Genomic DNA, 20949 nt, shown 5'->3' with positions numbered 1-20949 from the left:
ACATTAAGTACCAATTTGCAGAGTTCCATTTTCCTGAATAACAAAGAGAGGTAAAAGGAATTTCATATTAATCTAGTTCCATACTGTCATGTTCCCTTCTGACTTGGCACATTATGTCATTTCTTAGATTTAGTTGTCATGAAATTTTTTAATATCAATTATTTTTTTTAAATATTTTTTAGTTGTATATGGACACAATACTTTTATTTTATTTATTTACCTTTTTGTGGTGCTGTGGATCAAACCCAGGCCCTCATATGTGCTAGGTTAGTGCTCTACCACTGAGCCCCAGCCCAAATATTCTTTTAGTTGTTGATGGACCTTTATTTGTTTATATGCAATGCTGAGAATCGAACCCAGGGCCTCACACATGCTAGGCACGTGCTCTACCACTGAGCCACAACTCTAACCCTAATATCATTAATTCTTAAGCGCAAATATTGAGAGCAAATGCTGTGTGTTTTTGAGAACGGTTCATAAAAAAATTTCATACAATATTATGTGCTTCACCTAGTATTAAGAGTAAAATATAGGGAAAAATAGAAAGAAAAACTGAAGAAAAAGTAAATGGCTAAAAAAGTATCTATTACTAAATCAGGTGAGCTGTGTTAGGTTGATGTCTGTGGGAGATCCAGCAGTGAGCAGAGTAGGCAGAGTCCTACCTTCATGAAGCTTGAATTCGTATTTCTGTAGAGCAAGAATAGTTGAAGTAAATAAAACACATTAATTTCTCTTGTTGCTTTTTCATTGTATTTTTAACTAATTTTGGAGTTTCATGATTTTTCCAGTTCTGTTGTTAGTGCAACTAAGTTGAAACAATCACATTCTTGGACTGACTTCTTCCATTCCTGCCCCTTCCACTTCTGTAAGGGCCTTGTGTGTCTTGTTGGATGGCCCTTGTCTAGAGTTGGCTTAGAGTAGAGCTCCCTGGTGACCTGGAACTGTAAGGTGCCTTCCAGTATCCAGGACCTGGGGAGGGGCTGGAGGGTGCCTGAAGGTTGGGTCTGGTTGGAGCTCCGGGTAAACCTACTCTTGGGCCTTGAACCCTGGGGTCTTTGTGGGAGGTGTCTGGCACAGAGCTGGAACTCCCGACCCTCACCCTGGTCATGTTAGAGCCTGTGTTCATTTCAGGCCAACATCTGCAGGACCAGGAGTGAGTCTTCTGTGTGTGGCATGGCTTCCTGTGTCGCCCTGTGGAGTAGGAAGAAAGAGTGTCTCCTGGGCACACCATATGAAGCATAGACAGAATAAAACTGTGATGACAATTTAAGATCAGTTGTCTAGATTTTGAGAGTTCAGCAGAAAACTAGAGTCCATGGTGGAAGGCAGCGTGGCTTGGTAGGACAAGATGGCAAACTGGGAGACCACCCTGACACTTGTTGTTGTGTCAAATAAGAGTCCCTCAATGATGGACTGTTCTTTCCCAGCTTTTTATCTGTTTCTGTAGCATTGATGGTTCTTCACTTTTCTCTCTCTCGACTTCTACCTTGAGTTGTCCTCGAATCCCTTCTGTTAGGCATATGTTGTATCTCGTATCCCTTCTGTTAGGCATATGCTTCTTTATGACATCATTTCTGATGAACTTTTTATATGGACCCTCATGCTTTGTGTGGCACTTTACATACCATAATGCCAGTTGTCCTCTGAGGGAGAGCTGCACACAATGCTGCTGCCCATCTAGACTGTCGCAGCCTAGCTGAAAGAATGCCCAAACTCTTCATGTGTGCAGCTGTCTTACTTCATGAAGCAGTGCTATGCTGCTGAGAACATTGTCAAGCATCCTTTTGAACCTGTACTAGGAGTAAAGGAGGCAGAGGTACTGCAGCCCACTTGCTGGGGGCCAGATTGCAGGGCCGTGGGGTGTGCATTTTCATCTTCCACTCTGCCACAGGCCTCCAACTGCCCTTGGAACTTCTGTCCATTTATGGGCTTGTAGTAGTGTGTATTGAATTTTCATTTTTCCACTAGGCCACCAGCTTTTGCTTTGTTGTCAGGTTCTGTGTGTCGTGAGTTTCCGTTCTGTCTGTGTTGTAATCAGGATAGTAGTAAATGCATCCAGAATCCCTAATGTCTAATAATTAATTATGTTCTTTAGTTCTCTTATGGAATTTTCATTGCTGATTTCTGTAGCTTCCATTTGTTGTTGGAATTCTCCATCTTTCACCCTTTTATATACATCTATTTTCTCCAATATTTTAATCACAGTTATTTTTACCTCTGGGTAATTTCTCAGCCTATATTAATTATCTTTTTTCTCTAGATTACTAATCTCCTATTCTTTGCCTTTTGCTATCTAAAAATTTTTAATTGTATGCCAGATGGTGATAGATGATCACGGTGGCAGAGAAGGCTTTCCCCCTCCCTGCTTGGCCAGGCTGGTGAAGAACTGGTGCAGGTGAGGCAAACTGGGCTGGGGTCCTTGCTGACCTTGGAAAGGCCTCTGCTTCCTGTCTGTGCTTGGCATGGTTTAGCTGGTCAGCTCTGCTCAGCTCTGATGACTTGCTAATTCACTTCCCTGGGAGATGTTAATGTGTGGTGCTTTTGGCCTTGATTCCTTACACATCCTGGAGTTTTGTGTTTCAAGCAAGCATTCTGGCTTAGCAGAATTCTTCTCTCACATGCTACCAGTGGAGCCCTCAAGGTGGCTTTAGACACACCTGGCCTGGTCTCTCAGGCTTCTAAGCACAGCCCACAATTTAGCAAAGTCCCTTAGGAAAAATGAACCTTGTGATCAGGACCCATCACACATGCACTCTGCTCCTTAAAAGGGACACACTGACTCCTACAAACCTTGCTGGCTTGGCCCCCTTGGTAGAGTCCCTTAAGGCAGCCCAGTCAAAATTCTTAGTCTGCACCTGTAGAATTAGCACGTGTCCCCAAATCAACAAATGACCCCTGAGAAGAAACCAGCAGTCACTTTGTTCCTCACTTTGAAAGAGCTCCTGCTCTGGAGTTCCAGTTCATCTCATTTTCTTGTGTTAGCAGCCCTCTCCTGTCAGTAAAAATACAGTTGTCATTTTTCTCTGTCAGTTGCCACTTGCTACAGGGGAGCTTGGTGCTGGGGCCTACTGTGCTTCACCCTGCAGAAGGCCCTTGACTTTCCTTGTTTTACTGGATTTAGGCCTCTTCTCATTAAGTTATTTCCTTTTTAAAAAGTCAATTTTGCCCCTCCCCTTATTTCTCTGAACAATACAAATGCATGTTTTAAGCCCTTAGCAATTTTTTGAGTTACTTTAGCTTAGACGTGACTACACGCTTCTGGGTTTGCTGTCTTCTTGCTGAGTGCTGAGTTTTATTCCCCCTCTTGGAACTCTGTTATTCTTACTCCAGGGGTTATTGATCACCTTACCATTCTGTCCCCAGGGTTACCGACTATGAGGGTTGCAAATGGGAAGGTAAAGTTTCTCCTGCAAGCTACTGACTTCTAGATTCAATATTGACTTGAAGTGGTCACTTGCTGTCTCCACTGCGGCTAGCTCTGTGTGCTCCACTGAGCATACTTCCCACGATTTTAATTTCATCTTTCTTTTATTGTTGTATTGGCCCAGCCCCTGTCTCAGCTCTGGTTTCAGACAGTGAGTCCTAGTCTGGAGGCTGGGGACTCCTAGTCCCTTTACTCCCACCAACAAGCACCCAGGTGCCACCGCACGCTTTGGGGCAAGCAAGACTCAAAGGATGTGGCTTTTCTGTTTCTGACTCTTCTTCTCTTTGGTTATATCTTTCTTTTTGTTTTCATGTTCCATATCTCTGGGCTATGTTTTAGCAAGGACTAGACAGTTCATAAAAAATGTGAAAGTTGGGCTGAGGATGTGGCTCAAGTGATAGCACACACACCTGGCATGCTTGTGGCCCGGGTTTGATCCTCAGCACCACATACAAACAAAGACGTTGTGTCCGCCGATAACTAAAAAATAAATATTAAAATTCTCTCTCTCTCTCTCTCTCTCTCTCTCTCTCTCTCTCTCTCTCTGTCTCTCAAAAAAATGTGAAAGTATTGTAGTCACTAGGCAAAAATTCAGGGACACATATTATCCCACATTTTGGGTAAATTTTTTCCTGATTTTAATTTTCTAGTACTAGGTTCTTTTGGTTTTTCTTTTAAACTAATAGGTAATATTCCATCCCAAACTGGTTGAAAGTACTAATGATACTTCTTTTTCTTCTTCTTTTTCCACATGCTTTAGATAATGATTGGGATAATTTTGTTTCTAAGAAAAGAAGATAGATCTAAGTTTGTTTTCCAAGAGATTACATGATATATTGATGGAAAATTACTAGTACTTTAATTTTTCTGCTTTACTCTCATGTTCTGTAGGAACTTAATTTTTAAAGTCTGGGTTTTTTATAGAATTTAACAATTTGTTAATGAAAAGATGGTTAATGATTTCAGAAAGTACTCAGTCCTCAGAACTGCTCTTTAGAGCAAGCGGACCTCATGTTCTGGGCAAGTACTCTGCCACTGAGCCCCCTGCACAGCCCCTAGATTTATACTGTTTTGATGCTAAATTTCACCAGATGATAATGACATTTCAGCTCCAATATTCAAAATAGATAATCTGCTAATGCTACTTGGTGTCAGTCAACTGTCACTATAACAAATGTCTGAGCTAATCAAATTTGAAAAGATTTACTTTAGCTCACAGTTTTAGAGTATCCAGTCCCTGATGAGGTGAACCCATTGCCTTTAGGCCTCAGGTGGGACTGATGGCAAAGTAGAAGGACTCTTCTCATGGTCTGGTGGTGAAAGAGGACGAGGAAGGGGCAAGGGTCTCACTATCTCCTTCAAATTCCCCCTTCGTGACCTGAAGACCTCCAAGTAGGTCCCACCTTTTAAGGTTCTGTTACTTCCCAGTAACAACAAGTTGGGGACCTGACCTTTATCACATGGGCCTTTATGGGACATTTATCCAAAACATAGCCTAAGTGTAATCTGATTTTTAAAACTTCTTAAAATCAAGGTAATTGGTGATGAATGTAGAAAAAAGTATAGATACTTTAAACAGTGTCTTATCTGAGGGTACTTTGGGTGGGTGCACCTTGGTGACTTTGCAGTAACTAGCATGTATCATGCAGCAACAAGATGAAACCTGCAACAACAGTCTTTGTGTATTGAAGACACATTCTGATAAATCACAGAAGATCATTGCTGACACTTTCTTGCTTTCTCTTCGCAAGATAGCAAAAGGATGAGGCAGCTTCTGAGGTCTCCTTTACAAGGGAACTAATATTCCATTCCTGAGGGCTCTGCCCCTCTACCCACTCACTGCCTAGAGGCCACCCCTGACACATTGGAGGCTAGGATTAAAGCTGTGAATCTTGGGAGAAATGCAGACATTTGGACCATAGCTAGATGGTTGTTTATGTTCAAGTTTTAGGTGTGTTTGAAGGAGAAAATGAATTAGCATATACACCAAATATATTTGATTTATGAGACAAATACCTTACATCCCTGTAACCATCACATCCAAGGAGAAAGCCACTGACTAAAAACAGCTGCCAGTTACATCACTCCTTAGACATACTTTTCAGGGTTTGAATATGATTCCCTGTGTTTATTACTTGAGAATTTTGGTTCTTTATCCACTTTTGGAAGTAGAGAAGCTTGAAATAATACACTGCTTTCAAGTAGATCAGTAATTTTGGTTTGCTATTATTATATTCAAAATTTTCTCTTCTGCCCCCATTTAATTTCACCAGATGCACACAGTTTTTCAGATAAAATCTATTTTTCCTTCTTACTGCACTATTTAGGAGACTTAGGAAGGGGTAAACAATTGAATGACAAATCAAAATCTTTGTATATTTAGAGCAGAATGAGAAATCGCTCCTAAAAACTGTGTTTCAGTAACATTTCATGATTATTGCATCAATATTGCTTTGCTCATAGGTCAGGGAAATAACTGGAATTTTAGCATTCAGGGAGTTAAATATTGAAGTATTCTCACTTTTAGAATCACTGGAAGGCACAGTGTGTGTGTGTGTGCGTGCAGGAAACTTGAGGAGTTCTGAGTCTCAAGTGCAGTGCAGTGGGAGAGTTACCTTCCTGTTCAGAGTATGAGTCCCAGAACCTTTCTCTGCTCCTTTCCACCTGGCTTGTCCTCCTGTCTGAGTCCTGTCTGGTTGCTCCTCCTCACATTCCTACACCGTGTTCTACCAAGTCCATAACAAAGAAATGCTTTGTGTTGAGTCAGTGCATGTTGGTGCTATTTAATAACAAACATTATTGAAGAGTTTATCTCAGAAAAAATGCTGGAGACATACATTTGCTTAGGGTGTGTGGTCTTCAGTAAATTCTTTCTATCTGTATTTTTTTATTGCTTTCACATTCTCTCTCAAAGATCAATGAATTTAATAAAATATACCTTTGCCTCCAATTGAAAATGAGTTCTCCGGTACTACTATTTGAACAAAAATAATGGACCTAACAGCATTCGAGGATTGGGGAAGTGTTGGGAGCCTAAGGTGGTTAGTTAGAGTAAACTGTGACCTTCAATTGAAAAAGTGTTTAAAGAAGTAATGCTGTTTATTTCAAATAGCTGCAAATATTTTTAGTTTTTTTGTATTGTCCAACTTTTTTAGAATTTTTAAATCATTTACTTTGTGTTGTTAGGGGACAAACCCAGGGCCTCACATGGTAGGCCAGGGCTGTACTGAGCCACATTTTGTTCAAGTTTTAGTTATCAATATCTATTATTTTTAACTTTTTAGTTGGAAATACATGGTTTGGGGAAATGCTCTTGCTGGCATGAAATAGAACTATTATGAATATTAAAAAACAGACTTTTCTCAGAAGGTGCACTTCCCTCGATATTACAGTGGGCCAGAGACAGTGACGGTGAGGTCGTGTGTGGAGGGAGCTTTGCCTTTGAGATTTTTATGGTGACACGCTGAAATACTCACGAGGAGCATGGCAGCTAAGGAACGGTGTGACCCCTGCACTCGGAGTTGGAATACCAGGTCGGTACAGGGTTGTTTCTTTAGAGCACCACTGAAGTCTAAAGAAAATACTGAGTCCCCACTATTCCTCTGAAGTGACCACACTAGGTTTTGCCATATTTGAAAAGAACCCTTTTTCTAATGATGACACATTTTTTTTGTTTTATTTGTTTTTGTGTAGGTTTAGCAGGTCCCTGGAGAGCAGTTTAGTTTGTTTCTTCCTAGAACCAAAACCAAAAAGTCACACAGCGGGCCATATTCAGTCCTTGTGCACAGTGAAGTGGGGGCAGCACGGCAAAGATGGTAGGAAGCAAAATGGATGCGTTGTGGGTACAAGATACAGAGTGTACCTAAAAAAGTCCAAGTATGTCAGGAATTTAAGAAAGTAACTAATGTAAGGGAAAAATTTTATAGGAGGTCCTATATTAGAGTTCTCCTGAGAAACCACTAACAAATAGATTATTATAAGGAATTAGCTGACAGTTATGGAGGGTTAGAAGTTCCAGCTTCTGTCATTAGCAGGCTACAGACCTGGAAAACCAACAGATAGTTCCAATCTGAATTCAGAGGCCTAAGAATCCACAGAGCTGGTAGTTGAAGTGTTAGTCTGAAAGTCGGCATTCTCTAAACCCAAGAAGGTCTGAGTTTTATGAGTCTGAAGACAGGAAAGGCTGGTATCCCATCTCAGGCATCATGTGGCCACATCAGCTCTCTCTTCTAGGCAGGGCTTCAACTCCCCCCACAGGAGGGGAGCAGTCTGCTCACTGGTCCACTGATTCAGAAACACCCTCATTGACATGCCCAGAGCAATGTTTGACCAGTGCCTGAGCACCCCCTGGCCTAGTCAGATTAACACATGAAATTAACTAAAACAGCTCCCTTGGAGCTGAGTGTGAGCCAGCAATGAATTGTTGAATTTACTTTTAAAAATGTGACCCTGGAACGAATGAGCACTGTTCTGGATATCAACACTAAAATAAACCTACTTGTTCATTAATTCAGTCAGTAAGTATTTATCGATCCTCACTTTTTTCAGGGTCCTTTGCTAACTGCTAAAAATCTAATGGTCAGTGATATGTAGTTGGCTCCTTGTTCCCCAGTTCTTTGGTTCCTTAGTTAATTACAGTTGTTATGAACCTTGATGGCTGTTCTAGCAGTATAGATGTTGAGATCCTTACCTGGTAGCTTTAGAGCAGTGTGTCGCAAAGACCTGCCTGGTAAGTGACTCCTGGGCTGAGCTCCAGGGAGTAGAGAAGAGGGGTGAACACTGTAGCAGGGAGCAGACAGCTGGGCAGGTCCTAAATGTGAAGGACTCTGTGCCCAGAGAAAGGAACTCTCCAAGGAGGTGAGTATGCTCACCACGAGCCAATGGCTGGTCCTGTTCTAGAAGACAGAGATGCAGGGTTTTGACTCGGTGTGCTACTAGGAGCAGATGGCACCTACCATGGAAATGAGCTGGTCTAAGAGCATTGGAACCTCCAGGTACCAACTGGGAAGAAGACATCCCATTAACAAGTTTCTTTTCTAAATGAATTGCTCAGTGGTATACAAATTAAGGATAGTGTCAGCCCCTGAGTTCTGACTCGGATGACTTCTTGCTGCTCCGCAGTGAGCTGCAGGTTTTGTTTTTTCAGAGACAGATTAACAGTAGTAAATTATCAGTTTTATTTGCATTCAGTGAAATTGACTCTCTGTGGAATACACTTCCGTAAGTTTGACAGATACACAGTCATGAATCGTTCCCAGTGATGATAGAGAGCAGCTGTCACCCCCACATTCCCATTTGCTTCTCTTTTGTAGAACCCTGCCCTCATGCCAACCTTTGGAACCACTGACCTGTCCTTATAATTTTGTTTGTCTATGTGTCATATACATGCAGTCTTACATGCAGTCTTCTGAATGTGGGTCCTTTCATTTACAGAATGCATTTAAGATTTATCCACATTGTATGAGGTATTGGGGTTTTTTCTTTAATGACAGAGTGACCTTCTCTTGTATGGATACTTAGTTTGTTTACCCATTCACCAGCAGAAGAAAATCTGGGTTGTTCCCAGATTGGAGGATTATAAATAAAGCTACTATTAACACTTATGTACATTTGTATGTGTGAGTGTGTGTGGCTGCAAGTTTCAGTTAGTAATATCAGGAAGGGGCATTGCTGAGCCCTGATAGGTGCATGTTAGGAAGCTCTAACCTCACAAGTGATTGTGCAGGTGGAGGTGGCTGTGTGCATGCTCTGTAGTGGCCCAGATCCTTTCTCTTTTCAGGATTCATTCAGTTCAGAGAGTCTATGGTATCTCCTGATAGTTTTGATTTGAATTTCCCTAATTATAAATTTCCCTAATTATAAATTTCCCTAATTAATTAATAATGTTGGACATTTTTATGTTTAAAGATGTAACACTGGAATGAATGAGAACTGTTCTGTATATCAAGTATAAAGTAAACCTAATCTGCCTCTGAAAAACCAAGCCTTCAACTTACTGTGTAGCAAGGAGTCAATCTCCTCAGAACTCAGAGGAGTGACACTGCCCTTAATTTGTGTAGCACTGAGCGTTTTATGACACCTCTGTATATTTTCTGAAGTGTCTGTTTTAGTCTTCTTCCTATTTTAAAAAAAGTAGTTTTTTTATTATTGTTTGAGGGTTCTTCATGTATTCTGAATATGTCTTCATTCTGAAATATATTATGTCAGTCTTTTGTTTAACTTTTTATTCTATCAGTGTCTGAAAGTTAATTTTGATGCAGATAAAAGTTTTCAATTTATTTTTCTTTTGTGGATCCTACTTTTGGGGTAGGGTCTAAAAACTTTTTACCTAACTCAAAATCACAAAATTATTTTCCTAGATGCTTTATAGTTCAACACTGAAGGTTTTGATCCATTTTGAGCTGATTTTTGTATGAAGGGTGAGATAGGTATTCAGGTTCATCTTTTTTTTTTTTTTTTTTTTTTTGCATCTGGGCATCCAGTTATTATTTGTGGAAAAAACTTCTCCTTATTCAATTGACTACCTTTGTAGCTTCATATAACATTACTTTCCTGTGTTAATGTTGACCTGTCTCTACAGTCTCTGTGTGTGTCTATAGCAAATACCAGGCTGTCTTGATCACACTAGATTTATCGTACACCTCAAAAATGGGTAGTATACATTCGTCAATTTTTGTCCTCTTTTGCAATAATTTTAATCATTTTAGATTTTTATGATTGCTTGTTGAAAGCAGAATGTGTTATGGAAACAATCGAGGTAGAAGTAAGTCATTCTTGAACCTGTAGGTGAGCCCCTCATATTTTCCTGTGGGGCCTTCAGTGTGGGGATGAAGGGGGAGGTAGGCGATTTGAGGGTTGGTATGGTTGCCGGCTGCCCCCTCTGGTGATACCTTGTGCTTGGTGTGGGGTAGATTTCCAGGTGGTTTTACTCCTTCTCTGTCTCCTAGCTGCTCTCAAACCCTTCTTTCCTCAAACCTCCCCTCAGTGGGGTAGTGGAGAGGGTGGGGGCTTCTTTCCAATTAAGCCAACATTGTGCCTTTTGCTCTTGGGGGTGGGTGGTCTTGGCGGTCCTGCCCACTCCCTTGCTGTGGCTGCCCCGTATTTGATGGTTCCCTGGGGCAGTAGTTTTTTCTTCCCCCTTCCCCCTAAGGCTTTTCCATGGGGTGTGGGTGGGGAAGAGTCTGAGGAAGAAACTCATTCCCAGTGCTTCCCAGCCAGGACTGTTGCTGTTTAACCAATGAAGACACAGATGAAGCCTGCGGGGTCAGTAGAGAAGGTCAGGTGGAGGATGCGAACCCTCCGCCTCCCTTTTATCTGAGGCCCCTGGGGCTCCACTCTGCTCTTCCTCCTCCAGTCTGTATCTCTCCCAATCCCTGTGGTCTCTGCCCCAAGGACAAGTGCTGGCTTCTCTTCACAACTGCAGAGAAGTTGGGTCTTCATGGTGGCCCTGTGACCACAGCGCTCTGATAGATTCAAAAAAGTCTTGAACTTGTGACTTGTCTAGCTTGCTTTGCTGTGAAGCCAGGAGAAATGTCTTTCTAATTCCCCAAACCTGAGGAAGTGACCCAGAGTGTGTGTGGAAACCTGCAGTTCCACAGTGACAGTTTGAACTCCGAGAAGATTATTGTCCTGTCCATCTGAATATGTATCATCTATTAGTATATTCCTTATAATTTATTTCCAGCAGCTTTTAAAAAGCTAATTAGCCTCTTTTTAAAAGGCAGTAAGTAAATTCATCATATCAAGAAAAAAAGAGCAATGAATGTATTTCCTTTCAAAATCTTCCTCTGTGCTCTTGGCTGCCTCAGTCTGGAGTTGCAAGGCACCTATGGGCTGGTCAGCATTCAGACTCAAGGCAGGAACATCTAACTCAAGCACTTGAAACTGAATGAAAGAAAATATTAAGAATATAAGACTGAATATTAATGAAACTGAGAAATGAAAAATACTTAATAAGATATATTCAAAGTAATGAGCTTCTTAATAAGATATTTAATAAGATATATTCAAATTCATAAGCTTCATTAAAAGATATTTAATAATATATATATATATATATATATATATATATATATATATATATATATATTAAGTCAGACCCATTAACATATTGCTGTTGTTAAATATGTTGATTGATATTTTTGTCTGAGTTTGATAACCTACACTGTTGCATTATTTCAAATGGAATATTATATGTATACACACAAACACATATCAACATGTAAAAATCTGTTCTAGACGTTCTAAATTATTCATTATTCATGAATGTGTACTTTGGAGGAGTTTTCTTTTTATAGATTATAAAATAAAATTGAATAGAAATGTGGATCTTGTTTTACTTGGTCTAAGTTTTCCCAAATAGATGACTTTGAAATAATGAGAGGTACCTGAACATGGGAATTCTGAGTTTACTAAAGTTTTCATCAAAGGCTTTTTTTTTTATTTTTTGGGTACCTGGGATTGAACTCAGGGGCACTGGACAACTGAGCCACACAGCTGCCCTATGTTGGATTTTTTTAGAGAGAGGTCTCACCAAGTTGAGAAGCGCTTGACTGTTTCTGAGGCTGGCTCTGAACTCACGATCCTCCTGCCTCAGCCTTCTGAGCCGCTGGGATCATAGGTGTGTGCCCCTGTGCCTGGCACTTACCTAATGCTTTAAAATATTAAAGCAGCATCTTCTTTAATCAGTGCCTTTCATTCATGATGCAGATCTACGGCGTCAGTGTTTTGTGAAGACCGTTTTGAGCACTGGAAACCTGCCAGTGTACGGCATTGGCTCTCTACAACCCTCAGGGTCAGGTCCACACTTCATTGAAAAGCTCACAAAGCCCAGCATTTACTCTTTTCCACAGTTCTTTCTTCCACACTTTGCTCAAGGGTATTTCTACAAGCCCATGCAGGTGCTGTTGCCTTAACTAGGTTTTCTTTTCCCTTTCTATGGGCCCCAACCCTTGACCCTTGCTATTCATCCTCTCCCCTCTCCTGGCTTTGACCCCACCAGCCTCAACCTCCACACCCTGTTCCCCTGACCTCATCCCACACCTATTAGATTTGTAACTTGAAACTTACTTAATGTCATTTTTTTTCTTTAAACTATAAGCATCAAAAGAGCACATCTGTAACTGGATACGTGGGAAGCCAAGGTAGGAAGGTCATTAGATCAAGGTTAGAGCTCAGTGGAGAGCACTCTCCTAGCATGCACAAAGCCCTGGGTTCTATCCCCAGTACCGCGAAAGATTTACAAGAGCAGGTCAGGACTGAGGCAGTTTTGCTCTTCAGCACACACCCAGAGTTTGGCATGGTGCTCACAGTAGGTCTTAAGTCATGATATTTTGGCAATTTGGGATGGGAAACACATAACTTCAATACCCTGTGCTCATTGATATGATAAACAGTGATAGAATTGCTAACATAGAAAATTAGAGTTGATCATTTCTTATTGACACATTAGTAAGTGCAATGGAAGAAGACTCACTAATGCCATGACAGAATTTAATAAAGATTTGACCATAGAAAGTGACTCAACCTTGAAGACCAAGGAGAAGCCAGGCACATGAGAGAAGGAGTGTGCAGACCAGGCACAGGAGGCTGGAGCAGCTGTCTGGGAAGGGTTACCGGGTAAAGCCACGCATGGCTGGAGTCCCTGGGGAAGGGTGAGTGGCAGCAGTAGAAACTCCCTGGAGGGGCCATAGAGGCAGGTGGGCCACCCTGGTAGCTTGGGGGAGAGAGAGTAGGAGTCTGGACTTGAGTGATGCTATTCCAATGGGGTGATATGGAGTTGTCAGCTCAAACTTTTTCCCTCTGCTAATCATTAGATTCAGTCTAATGGGAGCAAAGATGTGCTTTATGGAAAGGAATATATACATATATTCATTCATCCTCTTTCTCTCTGCCTATCTGTCTGTATCCATCCATCCATCCATGTATGCATGTCAGCATTGGTGATCCAGGGGTTTTTAGGGGCTCCCCTTGCTCAGGGACAATGGAGATCTGTGATCACTGATAAGTGAAGCACAGGTCCTTGCGGCAACCCTGTGGAGTCAGCGGATGCTCCCCATCACAGCTGCAGGCCTTGATTGGCAGCAGCCCACAGTGTGGGCCGTGTTTTGTTTTCTGTCAACAGTGTATCACAAGTATTTTCCTCAGTGGGCTGAACATACCCTGAGTGGGAGGCTGATAAAAGCAGCCCCTTCTTCATGCATCACCCTGAATGATTTCAAAGGGAAGAGGAGCAGCTGTGGCAGTGTTCACATTAACCACTGGGGTGGTCTCTTCTTTGTAGTCTAACAATAATATTGCACCCTGGCTTGCATTCCTCAGTGGAGAAGAGCAGAGGTGCCTAAGCGAGACATGCTTCCTCCTTGACAAGTCTTAAAACCGCATCTGCCATGCCAAGGAAATGACATCCTTGCCCTTCTGGGGAATTTCTCTTCAAAGTAAGCATGGAGAAGTCATCTTCATAGATTTATTACATGTCTGAATCAATATTTATCTCATACAGTTACTTGAACTAATGTGTAACAGCTTGGTATTTACTTAAACAATCCAAAGGGTTTTTATTTCCCTCCCAGCTGCAGGAATATACAAAGAAGTCTTGTATACATGCAGAAGACCATCGTATTAAGAATACTGTGCTCCACAAGTAGGTCTAAGTATTGTTGTTCCTGTTTTGTGATTTGAGGGTCAAGAGCCATCTTTGTGTGTTTCTGAGTGTCCTATGAAAAACTTATCTTACAAAGGGACTTTGTAATACATGTGACGTGACCAAATATATTAGCAAGATGTATTGAGTTACAAGATATAATTGAGTCTAATACAATGAATATCTGATGAATGTTATATAGATAAGCATGTCAGTAGATATCATATCCATATCAATGTATAACATATAACATATATCATAGTATTACAATAATAGATATAGATGTCAATATATCAATAAGTATATACTACAAAATAGATCATGGGACATGGTACTAAAACTCTAGTAGTTTAATGTTGAACACTCATGATTTTAAAAATGTGAAAAATGACATTCCTTGACCGTGTGACTATCTGCTGTTCTATTTTATAATATCACCATAGCTCCTTCAACAGCTCAAATTACCTCTTTTCATACAAAACATATAGCAATTATAAATGCACAAAATAAAAGTGAATGTGCCATATAACATTATGCACAGTACAATATAGAGCAAGTTCTGCATGAATGAAATCCATCACCATGTGCTTGTCCGTGTTTCTGAGAACCTTAAACAAAAGAAAGCATTAAGACCATCTCAGGGGTCACAGGATATCAGAGTCAAATGCCAAATTTGTTTCTAGAGAACAAATGTGTCTGAAAAAGCTATTATAGATGGTAAATTTAAGCAGATGTACATTTTCTAGATCCATAAGAAAATTGTCATTTGTTCACTTAAGTTGACACAGATTTCTACAGAGCAAAGAGTTTTATGAAATAAGAGATGGTACAGATTGGTATCTTAATCCACACATTACATAGACAGCTTTGACCCTTTAAATAATGACAAAATGAAGGGGTTGATGAAATTTTACTAGTGTGTCCACTAGCATCTATCTAAATGAGATACATATACCATTTCAGCTGTATTTGCAAACATGAGGCTTTCACACAGACACCCAAGATGTTATTTTAACTGCTCATTTTACAGATTTTATTTCTTTCATCAAAGAGAAACAAAATGTTTCATCTCCTTATTGCAGCAAAGATTAAGTGTAACAAGTGAAGTGTAAGCCAGGCGCCCTGCAGCTGGGTTGAATCAGGGGTTTTCACACAAGGCTCACCTCCTAGGGGATTCTTGCTTGCCTGGGATGCTATTGTGCCCTGCCATGAGCGACACATCCGAGCAGTGCCCCTTGGGCTCCTGAGGTGCCCGTGCCTTCCCCTCCCTGTGGAAGGGCTTGCTGGATGCTGCAGGGAGCCGCAGGTGGTTTCCTCTGTCCCTTTAGTATTAGTGTCTTTGTACTCACTTAACCTCTAAATACTAAATGCAACTGAAATTCTTTTAAGTCAGCTATCAGGAGGGATAAAGCCTACTATTACGAGTGTGTATTTAGGGAAAAAAAAGAAATGAAACTTCAATTGACTAATACTAGCCAATTTTTAAAGAAAATTATGCTTAATTTTAACTGTATTTTTGAACAGTTGAGACTTGTTATTATAGACAAATTGCCTGTTGAACAGTGAGATTGGTGAGTTTGTATTGCCATCTATGTTCACATTTTCTGTCCTTGGTGAGGATTGGGTGAGGGGTCATGGGCTTGAGGAGTCATGATTCACAAGAAGAAGGAGGGCAAAGAGAGATGGGAGGGAAGGTCCTGTGCAGTCACTTTCTCCAGAACTTGCATTCCCACACTGCAAACCAAATAAACATCTTTGGTAATAAAATTTCCTGAAGCACTCTGTCGTGTTTTGTGTGGCAGAAGCAGCTGTGCATCAGTCTTATCATGATTGCTGATTTGTCCATAGGAAATTTGTGACCAGGGTGAGTAGCCAAATGTCCCATGGATAATAGAAGCAGCAGCACAAGATCCACTTGGCACCTCCTTGGTTCTGCTCTTGGAAGCAGAGGAGCATAGTTACTGCCCCCCACAGTCCTGGGAGCAAACTCTTTATTCTCCCCATGTCTGAATGAGGAAAGTGAGTCACAGGTGAAGATAATTTGCCCAAAGACATTAAGCCCAAATATGAAAAATCCTCCTCTACTGTTATTTATTAAATAGACTTGACTCTGTAGACAATGTTATTTTCCCAGCAAGTGAGTTACCTAGAACAGAAGCCTAAGCTAGCAATGCCAGTTAAAGACAAATTTGGTCCCGCAAAATACCAGGGTCATGCATCCCTGCTAAATGGAATCTTTTTTTACAGGATCTGCTGCTTATATATTCAAATGCAAATGATCTACTTCTCTGTGACATTCTGCTACTCCGTAGATGGACTGATGGGTAGTGTACGATTTATCAGTCCTAACAATGAAACTGTTTCTTACAATTCTATTGTTTTCTAATTTTCCTTCTATATGGAAAACAAGAACTTTCATGTTGGTATGAATATGGTTTTTCATAAAAGAAGACCGAGTCTTAAACTAGAACACAGAAACAGGGAAAAGTACCTGTCAGAGGAAAATCGAATTTGATTAAGATTCACACTGAAACATAACTATGTGACACAAGTCCTCAGGGAATGAATGTGTGTGTGTGTGTGTGTGTGTGTGTGTGTGTGTGTGTGTGTGTGTGTCTGTCTGTGTGTGTGTTTTGTGCACACACATGTACACACACATATGAATGCATGCTGCTTCTTGTAGTTTTTATGTTCTTGTCTGTTTATCTTTCCTTTGCTCATAGGCCCCAGCATGGATCTCTGAGAAGTAGTTCCAAAGTTCACACTCCTGAAGTCTTCCTCTGCAGACTCTCCTTCTGCCTCTCACACTGGGTTCCACACACTCAAATTCCCTATATGGATTTTTCCTTGGAACATAGAACCCCAAATTTCTAAAGTCGCCCCTCTCTCCCTCCTACCAGACCTTTCCTTTGGTTCCTCTCTGTTAACCAGTTCTGTTAATCAGGTCTGACCTTCTGAAACCTCTCACTCCTCCCTGGTCCTCCCTTTGTAGCCTCAGCTCCAGCCCCAGGAATTACTCTGGGCCCCAGGAATCCCTGCCTCTCTCCCTCTTCCCTCAGTGCTTCAGATGTCTGAGTCTCAGCTGGGTTCACATGGCACGTTCACAGTTACTGACTCTGTGACCTCAGCTGGCCAGTTCACTTCATCTCCGAAATAGGGATGATGATGTCTCTATCACAGGCTCCTAAGGGGGACAGAATTATGTGGTGACTATAAAATTCTGAGCACAGAACTTGGCACCTAGGTTGCATGTTAGCTATTCTTAATTATGACCACCTCAGTGTGACCCTGTGGTGAAGTCATTGTTTCTCACATATTTAGAAGATTCATAAACTGCTTCATCAACCTATTGCATCTCAAATCCTCTCCAACCTTGCTATCATCTGTCTTGGATTAAAACTATTCATTCATTGATTTTGATGTTCAGATCCTTATTAACTAATGGTTTGAACATCTTTCATGTGTTCTTTATCCATTCATATGTCCTCTTTGGAGGAAAGTCTGTTCACATTCTTTCCATCATTCTAAATTGGGTTATTTACTTTTTATTCTTGAATTGTGAGAATTCTTTATGGAGCCTGGATATAAGTCCCTGTTCAACACATGATTTACAAATTTATTTTCCTATTCTGTAGTTTTTTAATTATTTATTTAATGTTTTTCTTTGATGCAAAAAAGTTTTATATTTTGATTAAGCCCAAAGGGTTAGTTTTTTATTGCCTCTGTGTGTGTGTGTGTGTGTTTTCCTAATGAATCTAGATAGATTTCTACCACTGCAACCTGTACTAGAATTTTGGTTTACGTGATGGGTACTACGAAATAGTAAATCTGAACACTTAGAATTGGCTCTGGTTGAGTTTTAGATTCTAAGCAGCAAGCAAAGGCCTGAGACATAGTGAAAGATCAATGAATTCTTGTTGAATAGATTAATTCATTCCTTAATACTCTTTTTCAATAAGAACATTTAAAACTACCCAGAACAAAATCCCGAATAATTCAAGAAATAACAGTTTTTGCTCTTTGAATAATTAATTCTGGAAACTTTTCGTTTATCAAAAATGCTGATATACACTCCTTAAATTGAAATTTTAATTCTGCAAGCATGCATAAAAGTACATTTCAACCATAACATCAGGAAAAGTGAGTTCCTGATTTTGTTTCGAAAACACCAGGATGAGTGATAAGAGATGCTTCATTTTTAAAATTAAATATTTATTTTTGTAGTTGTAGTTGAACATAACAACTTTATGTTATTTATTTATTTTTATGTGGTGCTGAGAATCAAACCCAGGGCCTCGCATCTGTGAGAAGAGTACTCCACTGCTCATCCACAACCCAGCACCTTTGTTTTTTTTTTCTTTTTTAAAAATGTGTTTGCTGGGGCTGGGAATGTGGCTCAAGTGGTAGCGCACTCGTCTGGCATGCGTACGGCCCCGAGGTTTGATCCTCGGCACCACATACAAACAAAGATGTTGTGTCTGCTGAAAACTAAAAACTAATTATTAAAATTCTCTCTCTCTCTCTCTCTCTCTCTCTCTCTCTCTCTATCTATCTATCTATCTATCTCTATCTCTCTCTCTCTCTCTCTCTCAAAAACAAAATCAAAAAAATATGTGTTTGCTGCCAGGTGCAGTGGCACATGACAATAATCCCATGGCTCATAGGGATTGTAAATTCAGAGTCAGTGAGGCCCTAACCAACTTAGTGTGACCCTGTCTCTAAAAAAAGGAGGGGGGATTGCTGGGGGTATCACTTGGAGGTTAAGTTCCCTTGCATTCAATCCCCAATGCAAAAAAAAAAAAAAAGAAAAAAAAGGGATTCCACCTCTTGGGTCCCCTTCTTCATCTGGGAGAAGTCTTTTCTGCTGTCTTTAATAAAGCTTCTACTTTCCACTCTGACCTTGCCTCAGCATGCTTCTCTGGTGTTATGCTTCAACATTGGGGAAGCAAGGATTCCTCACAGGTAAGCACCAGTAACACCATGGCTTGGAATGTCATTGTTAAATGCATCATCATACTTGGCAATTTGTAACACATGCTATTTTATTAGTTTGTGTTCAACTTCAAGGCAAAGCCCTGCTGAATAATTAACTCCCATCATGGCCCAGTTCAGTACATGGTTTAACTCTGCTCAAATTTGCTTTTTTCCGTTGTACATGGACACAATACCTTTATTTCATTTATGTACTTATTTTTTTTGTGGTGCTGAGGATTGAACCCAGTGCCTCAGATGTGCGAGGCAAGCGCTTGACCACTGAGCTACAACCCCAGCCCTCAGATCTACTTTTTGAAAAACATCAACAGGTACAAGGATAAAGGTGGGTACACAAGTGCAAGAGAGAATGTGGCTAAGCAGAGTGAATTCTGAAAAAAGTCAGGCAAGCAGGAAATGAGAGATGTCAGTATTGGATGATAGCAATCTTAAGGTTCTAAAAGCCTGCACCTCCTCACAAAACATCCCACTACCCTTTCAGAAGATATTTCATGGGGAAAAAATAAAACGAAACTCTGGAAGCAGACATCAGCAGCTGCCCTGCCCTCCGGGAGCCCCACCTACTCCTGTCCTCACTCCTGCCTGGAACCAGCCTGGGCCAGTGACGTCAGGACTTGGCCATGCAGAGCTCAGGAGGCGGCCAAGGCGCTGGGGAAGGAAGCAGTAGGGTGGCTGCCTCTTCTGCGCCTGCCTCCCACGGTCTCTCTGGGCTCGCTGAGGGGCGGAGGTCTCCAAGGCTGCCTCGCGCTCTTCTTCTCCTTCCCTCCATGTGCCCTGGCGACGCTGCTGGTGCCGGGGTCTTTGGAAGTCATGGAAGCATCTCTCAACCTGGCTCCTCAGCAGAGCAGACCGTTTATGAGCTGCAGGGAAATACCAAGAGCTATTTCTTGTCACAAAAATGCTCTACGGCCTATCTTTCTGATGCTCTGAAGCTGACCAAGTCTGAGCAGGCTCATTTATCACTGCAATTAAAAGGGGATAGCCACATGGAACAGCTCATCGTCATCCAGGAGAGGTGGAAAAGGGCAAAGTGTGAAGAATGATCAAAATCTCAGAACACAGAAAAGGATGTAGCCACCCATCTTCAGGCATCTCACAAACCCTCTGATGAGGATGCAGAGGGTCAGAGTCCCCTTCTTTCTCAGAACTACAGCCCTTGTACAGAGAAACCCTTCTCTGAAATTCAGGGAGTCTTTGACAGGAATACAGAAACACTACTATTTTTACTTCAGCAAAAGAGTGAGCCAACACAGCCATGTATTGGAAGCAAAGCCCCAAAGGATGATAAAACAATTATTGAGAAGCAGGCAACCAAAATTGCAGATTTAAAAATGCATGAGGAGTTCCTTGTGGCTGAGAATAAAAGATTAAGGAAAGAAAATAAAGCACTAAAGGCTGAAAAAGCCAGACTTGTAAAAGCTCCAGTTGATAAGGAGCTGGATGTGGATGCTGATTTTGTAGAAAAGTCAGCATTATGGAACTTGCCACCACGTTCAGACACTGCTACACCTTCAACCTGGCAGGAATTTGCAACAAATACTGGGAAAGCCAAGGATATTCCAATACCCAATCTTCCTCCCTTGGATTTTCCATCTCCACAACTTCCACTTATGGAGCTGTCTGAGGATTTTCTGAAAGGACTTATGAATAATTGAAATGGAAGGCTTTTGGAGAGATCAGAAGAAATACAGCAACACAGTTAATCCAGGAAAGAAGAAAAAATAAAAAAGGGAAAACCACATACAAGGGTAATTCCAGATGTGCTTTACCATCTGGCTGATTGGCAGGAGCAGCATTGCCAGGATGTGGGAAACAGTCACTGTGAAATACATTGCACATCTGATCTACCCACCAGAGCTAATGGTTCCCACATGGCATACAGTAAACTCTT

The 20949-nt window shown here is 41.1% G+C and overlaps 1 pseudogene; it reads left to right on the top strand.

Moving 5' to 3' along the window:
- Positions 1–6907: 6907 nt before the first annotated feature.
- On the top strand, positions 6908–20713 carry LOC143387323 (nuclear receptor-binding factor 2 pseudogene; annotated as a pseudogene).
- Positions 20714–20949: the final 236 nt, after the last annotated feature.

Source organism: Callospermophilus lateralis, unplaced genomic scaffold (genome assembly GCF_048772815.1).
Source record: "Callospermophilus lateralis isolate mCalLat2 unplaced genomic scaffold, mCalLat2.hap1 Scaffold_959, whole genome shotgun sequence".
In the NCBI taxonomy this organism is placed as follows: domain Eukaryota; kingdom Metazoa; phylum Chordata; class Mammalia; order Rodentia; family Sciuridae; genus Callospermophilus; species Callospermophilus lateralis.
This window is presented reverse-complemented; position numbering and strand designations above follow the sequence as displayed.